This window comes from Caloenas nicobarica, chromosome 5, assembly GCF_036013445.1.
Source record: "Caloenas nicobarica isolate bCalNic1 chromosome 5, bCalNic1.hap1, whole genome shotgun sequence".
NCBI classification, from domain to species: domain Eukaryota; kingdom Metazoa; phylum Chordata; class Aves; order Columbiformes; family Columbidae; genus Caloenas; species Caloenas nicobarica.
This window is the reverse complement of record NC_088249.1, coordinates 36,627,690-36,647,002: the sequence shown is the minus strand read 5'-3', so window position 1 is coordinate 36,647,002 and position 19,313 is coordinate 36,627,690.

Here is a 19,313-nt window from a genome sequence, read left to right as displayed (position 1 = left end):
TGGTTGAATCTTTCACACATTTTGAGTGTTCACAGACTATTTTGCTTATGTGGATTGTCTAGCTTTTAACAGCATCGGGGCTAAAGCTGGAGCCCTTCAGTGCCAGTGAGAGTGCCAATAGTCTCCTCTGCATGCTGCCTCTTCTCACAAAATTCATCACTAAAACAACCTCTCTGTCAAGGTTGAATTTGGCTGACCCATGCAAAAGCTATTAGGAGGAGCAGCTGCACCACAACTAGTTAATATTTTACAAGGTATTTTTTAACCCAGTTTTCACTGCGTGGATAAGAGAGATGTGAGGATTAGATTTCTCACCTTGGTTACCTACTGTGTTTCTTTCATTATGTTTATGGGGCTCCAGGCTCATTCTGTGCTAAAATTTATCCTGATGCCAGGGGAATTCTGTTCACTAAACAAATGCTGAATATGCAGTGCACACAGGTCTGAGAGGGGACATATTTTCATGTGCATGTCTTTACTAAGCCAAGCCTGGACAGGGAGATGTGGGAAACACAGAATTTGCAATACAAAGTCCATCAACCACTAGTTTTTCCAGAAGTTCTACTAAAAACAGCCCCAGAGCCACCTCTGCTCATTGTCATCAGGGAAGTGACTTCTTCAAGGAAGTGACATTTTCCAGGACATGACCTCAGAGAAAGCCAGGCTGATTACATCCTACCTGAGGATGGCTTCTCATTGCCACCAGTTGTTACACAAAATAAGAGATTTGCTTTCAGCTGTGGGTGTTCTTCCTCTGTGAAGACAAAAATGTTAGTTACCATGCCATTTTTCAAGGGGTTTTTTGTTTTGTTTTTGTTTGGGTTTTAGGGGGCGGGGGGTGGGTTGTCTGTGGTTTTGGTGGGTTTTTTGTATTTTTTTTTTTGTTCTTCGTAAAGCAGATATGCATGGGAGTATACAAATGAGACACAAAACTAGTTAGATGCAGCACACTGCAGGTGATGACTGTGCCTCTCCTTGCAGACAGTTCTGCTTTCCGGACCTGGGATTGTGCTGTTGTTCATTAGAGCAGCCACCACATCCAGGGGAACAGAGGTGCTCTCAGATCACATGGACTCCCTTCAGAGCATACAAGTTTAAGCTCGTTTAATGCTTTGCTGAGTCAGGGTCCTAGGGAATTAAGTTAGTTAGAACTGGACTTAGCTGCCACAGTTGAAAAGAAGGCTGTCATAGGCAAAGATCAGGAAGACACTGGCTTATCACAGTTCATCTGGAAATGAGCCCCGTGACACTACTGTGCAGCACGGTACAGGCATGTTCTAACAGGAGGTGTTGGGGCCCCTAATGCAACTTCTTGTGGGAGTGCAGCCCCACAAGCCATTGGCAAGCAAGTAGCACCCACTGAGAAGAGCCAGTACTGAGACATGGTGAGAAAATCAAAATGCCCCTGCTTCTTAGGCAGGAGGCAGCTCTGCCCCTCTTTTTGGTGAGATGTTACTAGATGGTATTTTGAAGGGAAAACACTGGGAAGAGGAAAAAATGCAAAACTCTTCTGTACAAGATACCTGGAAACATATTTTCCATTTGTGCAGGGCAACCAGCGCTCTGGGGAAGGCCAGTGTTCAGAGGCTTCTTAATGGGATGTGCCCCACATCCTGTATGCCTCTTAATGTGAGGGCATAAAAAATTCAATTCTAGGTCTGACTTCTTTGTCTTTGGCCCATCCTTGGAGCATTGCTCTTTGCTGTGAAACACAAGCTTGTTATTGTAGCATTCTAGTCTGAAAAGACCCAAATTCTCTGGCAAGTTTGCATTCATCTCGTACATGCTTGCCATTCAGCAAGAAATCCCTCGCATTAAAAAACCACTCTCGCAGTAAGAAATATCCTGTATTACAAAACTAAACTGCCAGTGCTATTTTGTTCTTACGTGCTTTACACAGCTCCCCGCATCCAATCTCAGGACCTGGCTGTGAGTTAAACCAGTTATTGCCAGCAGCCTAAGTACGGGAAAACTGAAGCAGAAAGAACTGATGTGACTTGCCCCGGGCCACGCTGGCACTCGGTTAGCTGGAGCTCTCACTCACATCCTCCGTGTTCCCTGAGCAGCCCTCTAATGAACTGCTCCTTGTTGCAAGGGAAGGATGTCCCTGTGCCCCTGCTGTGGCAGCTCCTGTGGCTCCTGCTCTGCAGCTGGTGTTTCATGGAGGATGAAGGTTTTAAGGTGCCAGCCTCCACTTCTGGGCATTGCGCTCAAACCTTGAAGCACTGGAATGGTCTAAAATTTATCTGTAGGCTTTTAAATGACGAGGCTGAAGGTGAGTGGCACAGACAAGGCTGCGCTGGGAACTCAGGACAGAAGCAGAGTAGGAGAAATGTGCATTAGCAGAAATGGGCAGGAGCTGCAGATGGAAATGTTAATGAAAGAGCAGGCATGGACTGAGATTCCTTATACCATCCTGGCTAGCTAGAATTGCTTACATCCGTATGTATGACAGCATACAGTAACACTTACTTTTGGCACATTAAAGTTACAGGGCAGAGTTCATCCCATTAGTTACCTACCTAGAGCCAGCAGTTACTCCAGGAATTAATACAGCCTAGATATATTAACCTTTTTATTATTTATGTCAGTCATCATGGCTTGGGATAGGTTATGCTTCCAGAGCTTGGTGGAAATTTCCCCCTGCTTGCACTGTACCCGGGCAATGGGATGGGAGGATCACACATCAGTTGTTATTTTTAGGCTGGGTGACAAGCTTGTCAATACCCCATGTTGCACATTGTGTTCCTGGGTGTTTGCAAAGCAATATCTGCTTAAACAGCTCAGCACAGCTGAAGGGAAGAGCAGCTGGCACAGAGGCACCTTGTCAGACAGCAAGCTAAACAGTGGGGAGTAAGAGATTTGGCTCTGTCAGATGCTAGTAGTAATGTTTTGGTTTGTAAGAGGGTGATGGGATAATTTAGTTTTTAATCACTTCCAAAGTAAGCAGTGCTATTTTTGACAATTATTTAATGATTTATAAGAGACGGGAAAATAAATGAGGAAGGAAACTCAAAACATAATGTGTAGGTAAAGCAGAAAGACGTTTTCCCTTCCCTCCTGAAAAAAAGCCCTGAGCATTATGCCAGAAGTTGGGAGTTTTGTTAAGTGCCAAATTGCACTAATTTTGTTAGACCCTAGGAGAGAACCCATTCTTTTCGCAAGCTTTGCTACCTGTGCACCTGTCTCCTGCCCACATTACATATTTACCTCTCAGTAACAGCTGCTTCCTCAGACTTGAAGAAAAAAGTGAGATCAAAGAAACACAAGGTGAGATCCATTAACAGAAAAGCAGTATTTTCACTGTGGAGGGACCGCTACACAGCCTTCCTGGGTGGACTCAGCCCACGTGTGACATGAAGCCCAATGGAGAAGGGACATTTTGCTCTCATGGAGGGATTTCTGCAGCCCTCATCCAGACGCTAAAAGCCTCTGCACCTTTTTCTGCTCCCACCAGATTAAAGGTGTCCTTATTTCCTAGCTCACGCCTGCAGCTTGGTACCTGGGGAGCCGGCCACAAGGTGCAGCCAAGTCTCCACTTGCCTGTAGAGGCTTCAAGCCAACTAATTTGCTCTGCTCTTCCTTAAACTGAGGCATGCCCGTGCATGGGCAACTGCAGGAACTGTTTGAAACTGAGCTTTGGGTGGTGTAGATTGAAAACCTACAGAAGGACTAGGGTGTTGCGGCATAGCAAAGGGTTGCCACTGTTTGACTTTTAAATAGCAGCACCACTGCTAATTTGCTTCCCTTGAATTGCTTTCCCAGACAGTGTAACATGAATGGGGCGAGCACTAGCAGCACTAGAAGAAATCAGGTGTTTGCCCTCCGTGGTTAGACCAGTGCTTGGCATGGGAAGTGATGTCCCTTCTTGCATGAGAGAGAAGCTTTCATTTCTGCAGTCATCATCGCCTGTGCTTTGGGGCGAGGTTGCAGCCTGTCTGAGGTACCTCCACCCTGTCACCACTGCAATGACTGCCAGTGAGGTGTGGATATAATCAAGTCAGTGTTAAACAGGCTAGCTCAGTCACCCCCAGCAGTTTAGCAGTGAAGAGCCTAGGGTGGGCTAACTGGTCCAGTGTTCTCCAGCTTACCCTTACGAGCTTTTCAACCCATCCTGAGCTCTATCAGGAAATTAATAATTAGCTTAAATAGGCCTGCATGACTTGTCATGAAGGGAATTTTAGACATATCATAACAACTCTGAGTCGTGATAATGCTTTTTCTGCTAGCAGTTTCACCTGCTGCCGTGCCAGGGAGGATTGTGTTAGAAAACCAGAGCTGACCTGCCTGCTCTCAGAAAATGCCAGGCGGGTGGGCAGGCCGAGGGACGCTTTGGGGCTTTATGCAACACTGGTTAGAGCACCTGACATCTTAGGTTTGCTGTGGATACACTCCATATCACTTTGCAGGGTAGCTGTCACTCCAACTCACATTTCTTGGGTGCTGTGAGTCCTAGTATTTTCCAGGCAGAAGGCACTCTGTCTTGTAACAGTTGTTTTCTCTGATTCCTACAGCATTTCTAAGAACTTGCACGTACTTCTTTGCACAGTCAGGTATTTCAATGCATTTTATTTACAGTTTGATCAAAAAATTGTGAAAGTAGAAAATGATGGCAGTGATGTTCACACCCAGAGCTACTGTCCTCTCCAAGTGTCTCTGATCAGACTACACTGTCCCACTCTATGTATTTCTCGTAGCTCCTGTAGTCTCTGGGAACCTGCAGATCTCTCCCTGCAAAGACACTGTGCTATAACACAGATGCCACGTGATTCAGTCACAGCCTACGAGTCCCCAAATGCACAGAAAATTTACTGTAATGCAGCTACCAAGGGAACCTCTGCAGAGTCTCCTGGAATCTGCAGGGGGCCTGTCCTTCCATCCTGATGCCAGCACTCTATAAACTCGCATACTGCATGGCACCAGCTGACCTAGCAATGCTGCCTGAGTCCTCTCCATGACAACACACCACAATGTGCTCAGGTACAGAGAGGCATCCTGCAAGCAGGCAAGGCTGGCTGGGGATTCAATGTATCAGATGTATAGGGTATAATGCTAGCAATGTCTTTTGTCTGGAAGAAGTTGGAGGCACAAATGCAAAGGGATAAAATGTCTTCCCAGAGGAAAGGAAAGAATTGGTACATGTGAGAGAGAAGAAAGAAATGGCAAAATGGGAGATTTAAATAGCCTTCAAATCCTAGGAGATGCAGTTTATAGGTCTTGTGCAACAGAAATGTGCATGGCAAACAGCTCCTTTCACACAACATTTCAGATACCCTCAAGGAATGAAGAATGGTGGAAGGTACTTAGGACCACAGGTAAGAAAGGAGAGGTGTTTTCCAACAAGGCTTGGGAGTGGCTGGAGAGCTGAGTGAGTGGAGAAATGTATAAAAGCTGTTTTAGACATCTCCAGCGATGATGGCTCTCATACCACTACAGCAAAGAAACAAGTCCTGAATGCGTGGTAAGAGTAAGGAGGAAAAAGAGAAACAAGCTCCGTGGAGCTGGCTGGGATAAGTGCATGGAGGAGTTAAACAAGTGAACAATTTAACAAAAATAGGACCGGGATCCTAGATGAGAGTCACGATGAATTTTGCATTTTTTGAGGTCTCCTTCCTGTCGAAGACTCCTCCTTTAACACTAGCAGAGATATGTAGTCTGAAGCACCCCAGCCCAGTGGCTTCCCCCAGCCCATGCTTGCGTGGGTGCTGGTCCGCGGGGGCTGGCAGGCAGCACCCCATGACCGTAGACCAGGAGGGAGCCTGAGCTAACCTGCTACTCTTTAGGCTCTCGGGCAGCAGCCAAGGGTGCACAGGGGGCTCCTGTGAAGCAGAGAGTGATGAGGAGCATTTCTCTTAGCATTTGAATGTGAGCTGTCACTAAAAGGATTTTATGGTGGGTCAGTGCTAGGATCAGGAGGGTGAGCTGCAGGAGAGGTATCTAGCTCAAGAGCAGAGGATGAGGAAGCACATTTCTGTTGAAGCTTGTTTTAATTCTGTTTCTTCTTTTTTTTTTTTTCCCTTAAATACCAAATCTAATGTCAAACTGACAGGGGCTGGTAGAGACCCACGACATGCCCGTAGCACAGTTCTCATTAGGAGAGTGGAGAGCTGGCTGGCAGTTTCACACAAAGGCCAGATCCATGGACGGCTTTATCTGCAAGCAGCCCTTTCGCTTCAGTCATCAGACCACAGGGCTGCGTTTATGCCTGATAAGGTCAATTGCCCAAAGGCAAGCACACGGTGACAACTAGCACATTCCTGTGTCCGAACAGGGGTGACAACACAGCCAAAGGCAACCCGAGGCTGGGGCTGTTTCCAAGGAAGGCAGGGACCTTCTGGAAGGGAAAAGACAGATTAAAGGCAAATCGTAATCCTCAACTATGCGGTGATGGTATGGGAAGAGAGGCTTGCTCAAAAAATAATGGGTCACCCTCAAGAAAGATAGTGCTTCACCACTGGCAGGCTGGATGTTGGCTCATGTCCCTGTTTTCTCCTTCTCTGGCAGGGGCAAGAAGCAGACTCTCAGCAGAAAAGGGGACAGACGGCTGGCTGGGAGGATGAAACCTCCTAGGTCAGCCCTTGTCAGTCAAACCTCTGACTCTGATTTCACTTGCAGGCAGGACCCTAAATATCACCAGGGGAGTGGACTTCAACCCTCGATGACTTGTACAATCCTGAAACCTGGTCATGCTTCCACATTCTGAAGCATTTGCTGCACTTGCTTGGGCATCAAGGCAGGCTTGTGGGGCTCTCTCCAGCACGCCAGCTGCGTGCTTCGCAGTGAGATCTCAGGCACAACTTTGAAGCAGCACAAAAGGCTGTATCTCATCCTTCCCTGGCTCGAGTCAGCAAGGGTTACTTGGTTATTCAGGAATCCCTTCCCCCATTGACAGAGTGGAGGAAAAATAATTATAAATCTTCTTTTTATATATGCCAGCTAGCAGACAGGATCAATACACACAGAGACTCCCTGATTTCTGACATGCCTAAGCCCTCAGACGGCTGCGGGCTTTTGTACCATATGGCTCTATCACTTGATAAAATAGTGCCCTAGATAGGCCAGTTGTTCCCAGTCTGCCACCAAATTAACTTAGGAGGATGGGCATATACAGCCATAGTTTCTGTGCTGTTGCCACAGTTTCTGAGGTCTCCAGACCTATTGCAAGCTGCTGTATTTTTGCAGCCCTTTCTGCATCCCCCCCTCTTCCTGGGACCAACTACCAAAGGGATTAAACATAGTGTGTTATCTACTGCAGTGGCTTAATCACTAAGCAAAGCGCTCATCCCCCAACCGCAAGGTCAAGGAATTATCTTCCTGACAGATAACACAGCCAGGGCTTGGAACAAAACGAGGAGCTTAACTGTCACTGCAAGCCCACAGGCCACAGCTTTATTACTGTTTCTGGGAGAGTAATGCCACCAAGATGCTATGAAAGTGCAGTGTGACTCTTCCCACCTGCCCTGAGGTGCCTCTTGGTGGCAGGGTAAGACAAACACAGGAAAAACGGTATTCAGCTTTGTGCACACATGATGCCCTCCCATAAACACCCCCTATGCCAAACCTGTCCCTCTGAGAGCAAAAGGTTTTGATGGTTGGATATATTGGGTACTGTATAGTAAAGAGAGGACATTAACACAGGAAGAGCTTTTAAGCGACTGTGAAGAACTAACCAAGCACTAAGTCTGAGCCAGAAAAGAAGTGACCTTGGGTGAAACACGTATGTCTTGGAATAGGGTTTCAGAGGGTGCTGTGCATTATTTTCAGCAGAAGGTGGGGGGTCTCATTCCCACATAAAGTGTCCTGTTGGGGCAGAGCTGCAGGGCCTGCCAGCCCCACAGCTCACTCTATACAGGGGCAGCCCTCTGGGCTGCAAGAGGGCAACTTAAGGCATTGTTGAAAAAGCTCTGCTTTCAAGATTTAAATATAAAGAGTCCAGGTCTGCTGCCACTGTAAAAGAGCAAGGAGAACTCCTGGCACAGAGAGCTGTGAAACCAGGTTCTTATCAGGACTAACACAGGGCATCAGCTCCAGCAGTTTTGCTGTTAGCACCTTGGGACCTTCTGTGCACACACAGGCAGGATGAGCCACTGTCCCCTGCCTGGTGGCTGCCCGAGATCGGCCCCTTTTCATGGATGGGGAAGGTATAAAATGAGATTACAGAAAAAGGCTGAGAAGATAAGGCTCTCTACTGAAAGCTGGGTGATACAAATAGCTCACAACTCCCCAGGTGACTCCTTCAAGATCACATATATGACAGTAACTGCAGAGGAGGAACTCTCAGCTCTCCACTTCAGTCAAGAGACCAGGTTCCTAAGACTCTGGTTGACATGACAAATGCACTAAAGCTTCCTTGTTGTGCCTTCCAAGAGCAGCTAAGCAATCAGAGGACATTTTCCCATCTCCCTCGGTACATCTTGCCTTTTGCAGTCCAGCTGCTCCCTAAAGACCATGGTTATTATCATTTGTCTGTGAAATACCCAAACCCTGCCAAGTCCCTGTGCCTTACCTATGAACAGCCAAGATCACCCCGCAGCCAGAGGCCCCGGTCTCCTCCATCTTCCCACTGAGAGATGCTTCCTGCAGCACTGGCATGGGATGTGAGAGAAGCAGCTCCCACCTTGAGGCACGAGATTAGCCCAGACCCTGCTTGGCAAATTCCACTGTTCTTCAGCTATAAATTAAAAAAAAAAAGTTTCTATTACTTTCAGATCTGAAACATGAAGAGTCAGATCATCTTTGAGGTCTCTGTGTCTCCATTAAGCTTGGTGGACAGAGGTCACAACTAGGGGAGGTGGGAGAGACAGAGCAACTGCCAACACTTCATTTCATAGGAAAGCAAGCCAGATGGGCAGTGGGTAGCTGAAGCTTTTTGAGCTGAATGTGTTGCATCCGAAGAGCACATATTCCCCAAAGAAGGGCTCATTGAGGTTACGTGTGTGCCAGGGTGGTTTGGGTTGGATATTAGGAAAAGGTTCTTCCCCCAGAGGGTGGTGGAACACTGGAACAGGCTCCCCAGGGAGGTGTCACAGCCCCAAGCACGACAGTGTTCAAGAAAAGACTGGACAATGCCCTCAGACACATGGTGTGAATCTAAGGGTTGTCATATGCAGGGATAGGAGTTGGACTCGATGATCCTTGTGAGTCCCTTCAGACTCAGGACGTTCTATGATTCTATTCATCGTCCTGCCCTTTCCACACACCCACCTCTGACAGCTCCAGTCCAACAGCTAAGGCACAGCAGAGACACAGAGATGTTTAAGCAAACTACAGGCAGGACTGGCAGGCAGAACAGATAACCTGCCTGCCCTGCAAGGCACCTGGATGAGCTAGCTGCACATCTCTTATCTCAGGCAAAGAAGACAAAACCCCACAGTGCTCCATGTGGAAAACAGAGCGCTAATAAAGCTTCAGATTTTCCACTTGGCTGCTGCTCCTCGGCTCCCCTCCCTTTCCCACCTGCATTTCTCTGTGCCTTTGGGGAAATCTGACATTATGTATATTTGTACATTTTTCTTAACTAGGAAAAAAGATCCCTCTCTCCATTAAGTGACGCCCAAGAGCAGAGGTGAGGGAACGTGCATGTGAGAACTGTCTGCCTTGCAGCCTGCCAGAGACTCTGTTGTCTCAGTGTCCCTCCCATGGCCGCTGTTCCTGCCGCCTCAGGATTTGCAGCCACCACAACCCAAGTCTCAGTGTTACTTTGGCCATAGCAGGAATCTGTACAACCCCTTCACAAAAACCACATCTCTGCTCTAGAGCATGGATGTGCAAGGAACACTTTCAACCACATTGAAGTCAAGCACTGCTCTGCCTCTCCTTTGTGTGCTTCTCTCTACGCGGGTGCTGCCGCAGGCTGCAGCTGGTTACGTACCCCAGAGCTTGTTCTGGCCAAGTTAGAAGCTGCTCCCCAGGAAGGGCGATGGCTACACAGGTTTACCAGGTCAGCTGGGGGATGGCATGAACTGCCTTCTTCTCCCACAAAGCTCCAGCCTGGCACCCCTGCGTGGACTAGTTTTCCCATTTCATTGAGCTTCATCTCTTCCCTACTAGTAGACTTTACTCACAACTTCTCTACATCTCCACCATGCTCCAGCTGACAGTATGGCCACCAAGAACATGATCATCTTTCTGGTGGACTCATTGGTCCCCACACTCCAAAAGCTACAACAACTAGCCTGGGTAACAATACATGTTTCTGAAAAGAATGGTCCATATATGTTTAGATACCAACAGCCCTTGGCAAATATACCTAATTAATTACAACTCCTCCAGCAGTGAGCCTGGGCTGGTCACTGCTTTCCTTCTTTTCCCTATTAGTGGTGCCAGCACCATCAAAAATGGTGTGGCCTGAAGATCCCTCCTGTTGTGTGAGCTAGGCTCCCTCAAAAAGCACCTGAGTTCCTCCCCTTCCCTTTGCTCTGGCACTGCCCGCTGGGTTTGCCAGCTTCCCCTTGAGGAATCCTCTGCCTTCCAGCTCTCTCTGCACAGCCCAGACACCGAGGCCACCAGTCCATGTGCTCCCTAGCTGGCCGCTGTTCCCAAACACCTCCTGGAGGGTCCATGCTGGGGCATGTTCAGGTGTGTGTCAGTCCAGGCAACGTTAATGCAGGTGGGGAAATTGCCAGTAAGTTCCAGAGACAGTGTGCCGCAGATCTCGTTCCCAAACCTTTCTCACCGTAGATTAGAGCAACACTAAAATTCACCCAGGGATAAGCAGGTAAAACATACTTGTCTGTGAGAGACAGAAGAGATTAGAGACTGTAGTGGTCTTTTCTAACCTTAAGCTTTTTGATAAATCTCTGAAGATTAAGGAGAGAGGAGATTCCATGAAATAAAATCTGATTTGTCTTGGGCACAGCTGTCTACCCAAAGATGAATACTCACATTCCCCTTCTGCATAATTCACGTTTCTTCACACACAGCCTCCAGAAAGTGAGCTCAAGTAATGACCTCACTACCAGAATTAGCATCCATAACATGGCAGGCTGTGGTATCTGGGCTGTAGGGATGGCAAATACTGACCCATTTCTCCTTAGAAAGGGGACAGGATTCATTTCATATTACCTTGGGAGCTCACATGCTACCACGGCAAACATCACCTGGACAGGCAGAGAAAAAGCAGAATATAATACCGTCTGTCCTCCTGTCTCCTGACCTTATACAGCACATCCTCCTTCCTCCATAATTGATGTCTCCTGCTGCAGCAGCAGCCACAGCTTCTGCTTCTCTGGCTATCCCGTTACAGCTGTAATAAGTGCAAGCCAATTATTCTGCAAAATAATTAAAATGTATTCAGTGCCTTAAATCAGGAAGTATTTCTTTATAACACCACCTCTTCCTTGCTGCACTGCAGCTACAGAAACCCAGCAGCTCCCTCCCTTCATCGTCCCCACAAGACCTCTGGCTGGGACACTCACACAACCTCCTCCAAGGGGAAACAGTTAACTCGTCTTCTTTTCCGTGACATTCAGAGATACTTAACACATCCCCAATGCATGTAAGAGTGATGCATTTCCAGAGCTCTTAGGATATAGTTGTATTTTGTTAAATCATGCAAATAGGAAAATGTTGGGGAAACTTCTGGCACACCAGCTGTGTGACCTGGCTTATTTACATGATGCTAGCGCTAGGAAATGCACTAGTTTTCTAGCCCTCAGGATGTGAAACTATTCATTCAGAGAAAGGAAGCAGCAAGGAAAAGGGCACATCAGGCTTCCTATATGCTAACTTCAAAATGCGCCATAGCCTCAAGCCTCGTGCCCCAGCCCCAGCCCTGGGACAGGCTGTTTGTCTCCTTCCCTGGCACTGCCCTGCACCCGGGGGCTGCGCGCCTGGCCATGCCACAGGGAGCTGCCACCACTGACCCTCAGCCAGGGGAGCTGGAAAGATGCTCAGCTGCATTGAGCAGGTCACTGAAAGACTCAGAAAAACTGAGGCCACTGTTGACCTGGCTGCTGCAGGGTACAGCAAGCAGCAGCGATGTCCCCACATGCAGGATTACCAGGCTGTTGTCCTTGCCAGGGGCCGTTTGCCCGCATGCTGCTTTCTCTGTGGGTCTGGCAATGGCAGCTACAGTCAAAACGCAGCCTCCTGGGTGACCTTTGCTTATAAGGCACATCATGTTTCACCTGAAGGTAAAACCTTCTAGTCTGCTCTCTGCCTGTGAGGATAGAATATCAGAGGAAAAATTAGAAATTATTTTCAGGAAAAAAAAACAAAAACCAAAAACCAACAACAAAACAAACTCATTATGAAGTATTTCTCTTGATAAGTGACATAAATTTGAGATATACATTTAACACACATTATCCTTTCATATATGTATCCATGTGCACATATGTATCTATGTGTGTGTGTGTGTGTGAACACGTGGCTGGGGGAGAGATGAGTCGGATTCAGTGCTAGTTAGCAGCTTGCAATGGACACACGTTTTCAGCCAACTCCCCAGAGCAAAAGCTCAGACTAGTTTGGCAGAGGCACCAGTTTCCAGCCTGCCCCATGAAACACACTGGGCACAGACCTCAAAAGGGCCTGCGCTGCCGGGTGCGCAATTAGGGGGTACCAGGCACCTCCCCACACACCTTTGCACCCATGGGGTTTGGCCCACGGCTACCTGTGGGGTGGGATGCGATGGGAAGGAAAGTGCCTGGTTAACAGCCTGGGGTGTTCACTACCCATCTCTGCACATTTTCTGTATGAAACGCTCAAGTCTGTAAGAGTTTTGAAGTAGGATGAGTAATATTTTCTAGACAGAAAGCCAGCGTTATGAAAAAGGCACGAGCAGCTACGATGGTCCGCAGGCCACGTCTCACCTCCTTTGCACTCTCCGAGGGGAGCTGCTGCCCGGCTCCACCGCGGTGAGGTGTCTTCCCCTCCGCCTTGGCCAGCACCCTCCTCCCACCACTCCTGCCCCACATGCCACAGTGACACCAATTCCCATCTCGGGGAAGAAGCCACAACTGGCCAAAGAAGAGCAAACAGAAGGCTGATGGAGAGGCCTGGAGGGGAAGGTGGGAAGAAGCTGGCTTGCCCTTCGTGTTTGGGGCTGGGGAGATTGGAGGACCGGGAAGAGAAAGGAAGAAGACATTCCTCATGTAAAGCAATTTGTGTGCTGACTTTGTGACCCTCTTCAAGTACAGACAGGACCAAAACTCCTGGTACAGGGAATGCACCAGAACTGAGGCCTAGAGACATCTTATCAGGGTGCTTTATTCCTTTGCAGGGCACTATCCGCAACAGCTATTCTTTGCTTCCCTGCAAGGTCTGCTCTTCCTTTACAGTTCGCCTGGAAAGCAGCTGTTCTCCCTTCCCCATCACTTCTGTCCAGGTCTGGGAATGAAGCAAAGCCCATGTACCGCTCCTCTGACAGCCAGCTGCTGGGTCCTGCCTGCACTGCGGAGCCAAACATAGTGCTCATGACAGAGCACCATGGGGACAGGGAGATGCTCTTGTCCCTTTAGGAAGTAGATGCAATGGCTCTCACACCTGCTGCCAATGGCCTTTCCCCAGGCTGGCTCATTAGATCTCCTCCTTCCAGCTGCTGCTGCTGGATGAAAGCCTGGTGGCAGAAGTCTGCCCTGGCATGTTGGGAGGCTGGGATGCAGGAGCAGCTCAAGTAGTGGGCACAGGGCTCTCTGCTCCTGGGTGCCAGCCCAGACCTGCAAGCGGAGCTCATGTTCGCTTGCAAGGGCAAGCCAGAGGCTCCCATGACATTGGGTCACTGTGAGTTTAGCTGGGAGGGGTGTCACGCCTGTCCTTTGCTGCATACAGGTCCAGGGGTGGTCCTTGAAGCCACAGCCATCACTACTGCTTTGAAACAAAGCTATTACTCAGCAGCAGCCCGTCACAGATGGAGGCATTTTCTGCGTAACGAGCAGCCACCAAACCTAACCCCTTGCCCGCACCAGGAGACAGCTACAAGCTAAAAGGAGAACATGGGCTCAGTGAACGCTTTCTCTTCCAGCTCCTTCAGCATCAGCCAAAGAAAGGGGTTATGACATCTCCCTCTCCAAACAAACTCCATTTTCCTTTACTGCAGGCTGTCTTCAAACTCTGAATACAGTGTGTCCTGCTACTCCTTCCCATCCAAGCTTAGCACATGTGATAAGTACACTTACCCATTCAAGATGCCTCTGAATGGCTGGGAATTTTCTGTCCTCATTTTGGAGCCCACATTCACCCCCCATAAGGAAGAAAGCCAGATCTGCCTGCACAGGGAGCCCACGTTGTTTCTCTTAATCTGAAATAAGTTCCACATTAATCCATACCTACTCTGTATTTGGGTTCGAGGACAAAACTCAACACAAGAAATTTAGGAGCAGAAGCAGAAAGAGAGAGTGTCTGGCTTCACTGCTATTCCCTGCACCACTTTATGGGTCAGAGCATCTGTTTGAAGTACTGCAGACTTATCAGAGAGGGATCTAGAGGGCTGCTGGCTCCAGGCTAGAGGAGTTTCTGAACATCCAAGTCCATTGAGAGTTGCAGGGATATCCAGCCTCTGCCAGGCAACACTTAAATACCCAAAACTTTTCCAGCACCAAAAGACTGACTTCTGCCCCCTGAGGAGCCACTGCATGCACACAGCTACCTGCAAAGGAGAACAACCATAAGACACATCCCCGTATCACCCAGCTGGGCCATGCCACTGCAAGCTCAGCTGTGTTTTCTCATTGCATCTTGCTCAGCAGCAGTAAGCTGGGGAGAGGAAAAGAGGACCTTAGCTGGAGATCCCTTTGTTCTCTGAGCAACTCCTACCTTTCAATCTCATTCCTGGTGAAGCCTCCTTACCTTCTTCTGGCCCGCAGCAAGCACGAGTGTTGTGCCTCTGACAGAATCAGGAAGGGAAAGGAAAAATGAAAGCAGCAGCTATTCCCCAAGTGAGTTGCAATCCCTTCTTTCTGGCAATCTTTGCAGCAAGCCTGCTCCTCTATCTTGCTACAAAAAACATAGCATTCACGCCTTCCCACCAATTCTTCTCACTGCTTCACATGCCACTGAGATGAGTGCACCTAAGAGCACAGCCTGCCTCTGACACCCAGGGCCCTTGAGTGCCTGTGGACGCTCCCAAAGACAGAGCTCTGCCACATGTGCTATTGCCCTGTTTGTGGCTGTGCTTTCAGCAGACACTCTAACAGAAGCCTCCAGCTGTACTTCCGTCAGGGCTGAGAGAGGCAGCACCTCTTTTGAACAGGGCCTAATCCCATTGCAGCAAGTCGGTTTTCTCACACCCACCATAAGCAACTTACTTTCAAGCCCCCTTATTAAAATGGAGATGTTAAAAATATTTACTCCTATTTTGTAGAGCTTAGAAAACGCAAACACCAACAAAGCCCAGAACCTCTTTTCCTGATGCTGGAGGAGCAGGGGTTGGCATCTCCTACAGGCAGCCGCTGACATATGGAAGAAAACAGGAGCTCTTTCCTGCCCACGGAATTAACGATGAAGAAATGGATGGGAGCAGCAGCTCTAGGAGAGGACCTGTTCCTCTGCTTTGAGTGGTTTCCAGAGAGAGGTTAGAGACAAGGGTGCAGTCAAAAAGAACTCAAAGGTAAGCAGAGTACATTTATTATTTTAAGCAACGCAAAGTTTGCACTTTTCATAATGCAGCAAAGTAAGAACATGTGATCCTGCTGAGTTATTTATTGCAACACCTCTGAATTAGCAAAAGGTGCCTTTGCTGCTCCCACAAAATGGCCTTTAAAATTTTTCTGCCAGATCTGCCAACATCGAAAAAAATTAGATGTTGATTCCAGCACTACAGCGTATCCTGCAGTTAACACTGGTGGCAAAAAGGAGCAGAAAGGTCTCACAGACCCAAGTACTCAGTTGGATCTTTCTCCATTTCAGATTTAGAGTTAAGCCTGCAGTAAGAAGTAAATTAGCTGCTTAATATGGAAGAAGAGATATCTCAGTGGGCAGAAAAGCACTGCAGGTTTTCAACAAAACACGTGTGGTTGCCGATCTCATGGTCCCACCTGGCCCCTCTCATGGTGACTGTCACCCTGACAGACCACCTCAGACCCAGCTCTCACATGACTGACTACAGCCCATGGCTTGTTCATTTCTCCCATTCATGGCCACCCTCAGGCCAAGTGGATAACAAATCGTGCATGGACTAGGTGTAAAACTGCAGAATTATCCTTATGCCAAGGGTCTCAGTTGGAAGATGTTAAAAATAACCGCATCCTTTGCAGTCACAACAGTATAAAAAAGCATGGGGTTTCCAGGCAAGCCCCAGGACCTGCCTGAAGCCAAGCCTTGGACAAAGCTTTCAGAGCATGGCCACCTTCTTGAGAGCAAACTTCTCCTTACTAGACACAACAGAAGCCTGCTTCCCCACAAAAAAAGTGACTGCATTGGAAAACATTCAAAACAAACTATTTCTGTGAAAAGCTACCGTCCTATCTCCTAGGTAATGCACTAATGCCCGAAGTAGAAAGCCTGCCTACCACCTTGGGCTAAAATAAAGCCACGCTCCGTAGCTGAAAATTGCTACCATCCTATGTCCCTTGAGTGCTGTGCACAGCAATGCATATCACGCATCAGCAACCGTTTACCTTTTATTGACTTCTGACCCTGAGGGCAGTTTCCATTTCTTGTCCACTTTCTCTGCTTTAGGAGCAGCACATATGGGAGGCAGCGGGGCTGGCACTGCCTTCCTTTCTCTGCCATTTACTTCTGTGCGAGAGCAAAGCCTTGGGGCTGCGAGCACCAGGGGAGCCGCCAAAGCCCTGTCCTTCAGCAGGAGCCACTCTTCTACACCAGGGACTGAAACATCCTGGAGGCTTCATGCATCTTATGCAGAGGGCAAAATGAACCCTTAAATTGACCTTAGCAAGAGCCACTGTTCACGTTGTGAAAAGCAGGCAAGACAACACAGAGGAGAATCAGCAGGCTTCACGTTTGGCAGTGTCTGCAAATGAAACTGTGTTTTAAATTGTCTTTGAAGGGCACAACAGGGAAAGTCCAAAGGGAAGAGACGTTCCCAGATGACAGCCAGATGGCAGAGGTGGTGGAAGAATGGCCACAAGCTTTTCAGAGCCAGTCTAGCTGTTCTGCAACTTCTGAAGATTAATCTTAGAGGTGTAGACCATCCTGTATCTTCTCTTATTCTCAGACACGAGGGAAAAATTTAAGCAACTCTCCTCAGCAGAGGGAGTTCTCATCTCATTCCCAGTTTTCCCAGTAAGAGAAAACAATCTGACCTAGGATTACTAGTGGAGGTTATTTGAACAGAGGAGGGTTGCTCCCTAAGCCATCTTCCTGTTACTGCATTGCATTAAAAACACACAGATAGCATTGGAATTAGTAATTCTGTGTCCTTTCAAACAGAACAAGGAGACAGTCAATTAAGATGCTACAGTACACAGATCCAGCTCTGTGTTGACTCTGCCAGGGATCTTATGTGGTCAAGGCTGGTAGATTCCTCTGCAAGACTAATATATGCAGCAAGGAATGACTGATGACAAGCATATCACTGCAGGTGGTTTAGGGCTGCTCACTGGCTTCAGGTAAGCAAAGCGGACATTTCTTCTTTAGATTTGATACATCCTGGGTTTATACACATTTTAAAAGTGGAAGTGGGTAGCAAGGGTAAATCATTTTACATACAGCCAGTCTTTTTGAGAGGTGATGTTCAAGCACGTAACACAACAACCCAGTGAAGCAGAGGAAGCGCGCTGGCAGTAAATAAGTATGTCACAACGATTTGTCTCAACTCCTGCAGAGGCAATTTAACATCATTTCAGTGACAGTGTATCAAGAACACACAGAAATTCACTCTAGTGTCAGCATAACTTTTATTTATTTATTGCTGTCAATATGCACAGTAAAGGAAGACTTGATGTGGCTACCTCCTGAGTACAATACTTCTGTAAAGTCTGATATTGTGGCTTTTGATGGTAATAGATCAAAAGGTGCTGCATTTGCTAGCCACAGGGTGATTTTTCCTAACTTGCCTGAATTACAGATATGCTCCCTGGCTGTCCTTTTTTCTGTCCCTTCCAGCATCACATAATATAGACCTTGTAACTGGAAAATAGCCAGAGATTATGTGAGGACAGTGTCAAGGGGAAAACCAGATCTGGATTGCTTTCTCACAGCCATTCAGCCTTGTAGGAGCAAGAATTCATTTGTGGCTTTCTAGCACACAAGCATGAGTGGAAAAGACACATAACGATCAGGAGAGATGCAAATTATTTTTTCCAATTGTATCATCTGTCATCACAAAAATGTCAGCCTTCAGTGCTGGACCCTCAGATTATATAAAACCTCCCATTGCCTGGCAGAAGAATACTGGTCAGTAACTGCCTGAAATGGAAAATACAGGCTGTGCCTTCAATGCTTTTCCTCTGGTCTCAGCAATGACTCTCTCCAGGAGCATCACACCCTCTCAGTATGCTCCTGCACCCAGCATCAGCACCTCTTCTTTGGCTGGCAAGCAAGGGCTCCCTTCCCTGCCTCATCCCTGATTTCTCCCTAGAAACAGCACTGAATTGGTAGGGAATGACTTAGGTGGCCAGAAGTCAAAGCCTGAGACCGGACAGCATCACAGTCTGCATGGGACACATAAGGAGCTACCCCAGTGTCACTGGACATATGCAATACCCAGGGGTACTAATGAGGGGTACAGCCCAGAACGCCCCAGTAAATCTGCACTCGAGGGCCCCTCAGCCCTAACTGTACCTCTGCTGGTTACTGCATCACCTTTGTATCATTTATACCTTTGTTTCCCAATTTATACCCCAAGGATAACAGCGTCACTCTGAGCGTTCTTGTCATGTGCCCTGTAAGCATCCCGCAGCCAGCTGCTTGCTTAAAGAAGGTGGGAGAGGCTGCAAGGTTTCCACAGCAAAGTGTTTCCTTTCCTGTGACATATGAGAGGACCACGTGCAAGACAAGCCTCCCCTGTGATAACCACATGGTGAGCACCTGGGAGGGGACAGAAGCCAGCCTCTGACAAGGCTGTCCATAGTGCCTCTCCCAGTCTAGTGTTGACTTGCTAGAGGTCCCAGTTTGACCAAGATAACCTGGATTGCAGTTAAGTGGACTGGTAGAGAGCAGTACAAAGCCTTGGACGTAGGTTATTGACAGCAGCACATACAGTAATGACTTTTCCCACCTCCACAGCCCTGACAGCTTGCTACTGGCAAGGTTTAATTCTCCAAATGGTGATGGGGTTTGTTGCTGGACACTCACCCATATGTCCTCCAGCTTGTTTTACAAAGGTGATGAGGAGGCCATCAGAGCTACCTACCTACCATACTGAAGTAGCCTATAGATAACACCTTCTGCAGCATATAGCTCTACTCCTC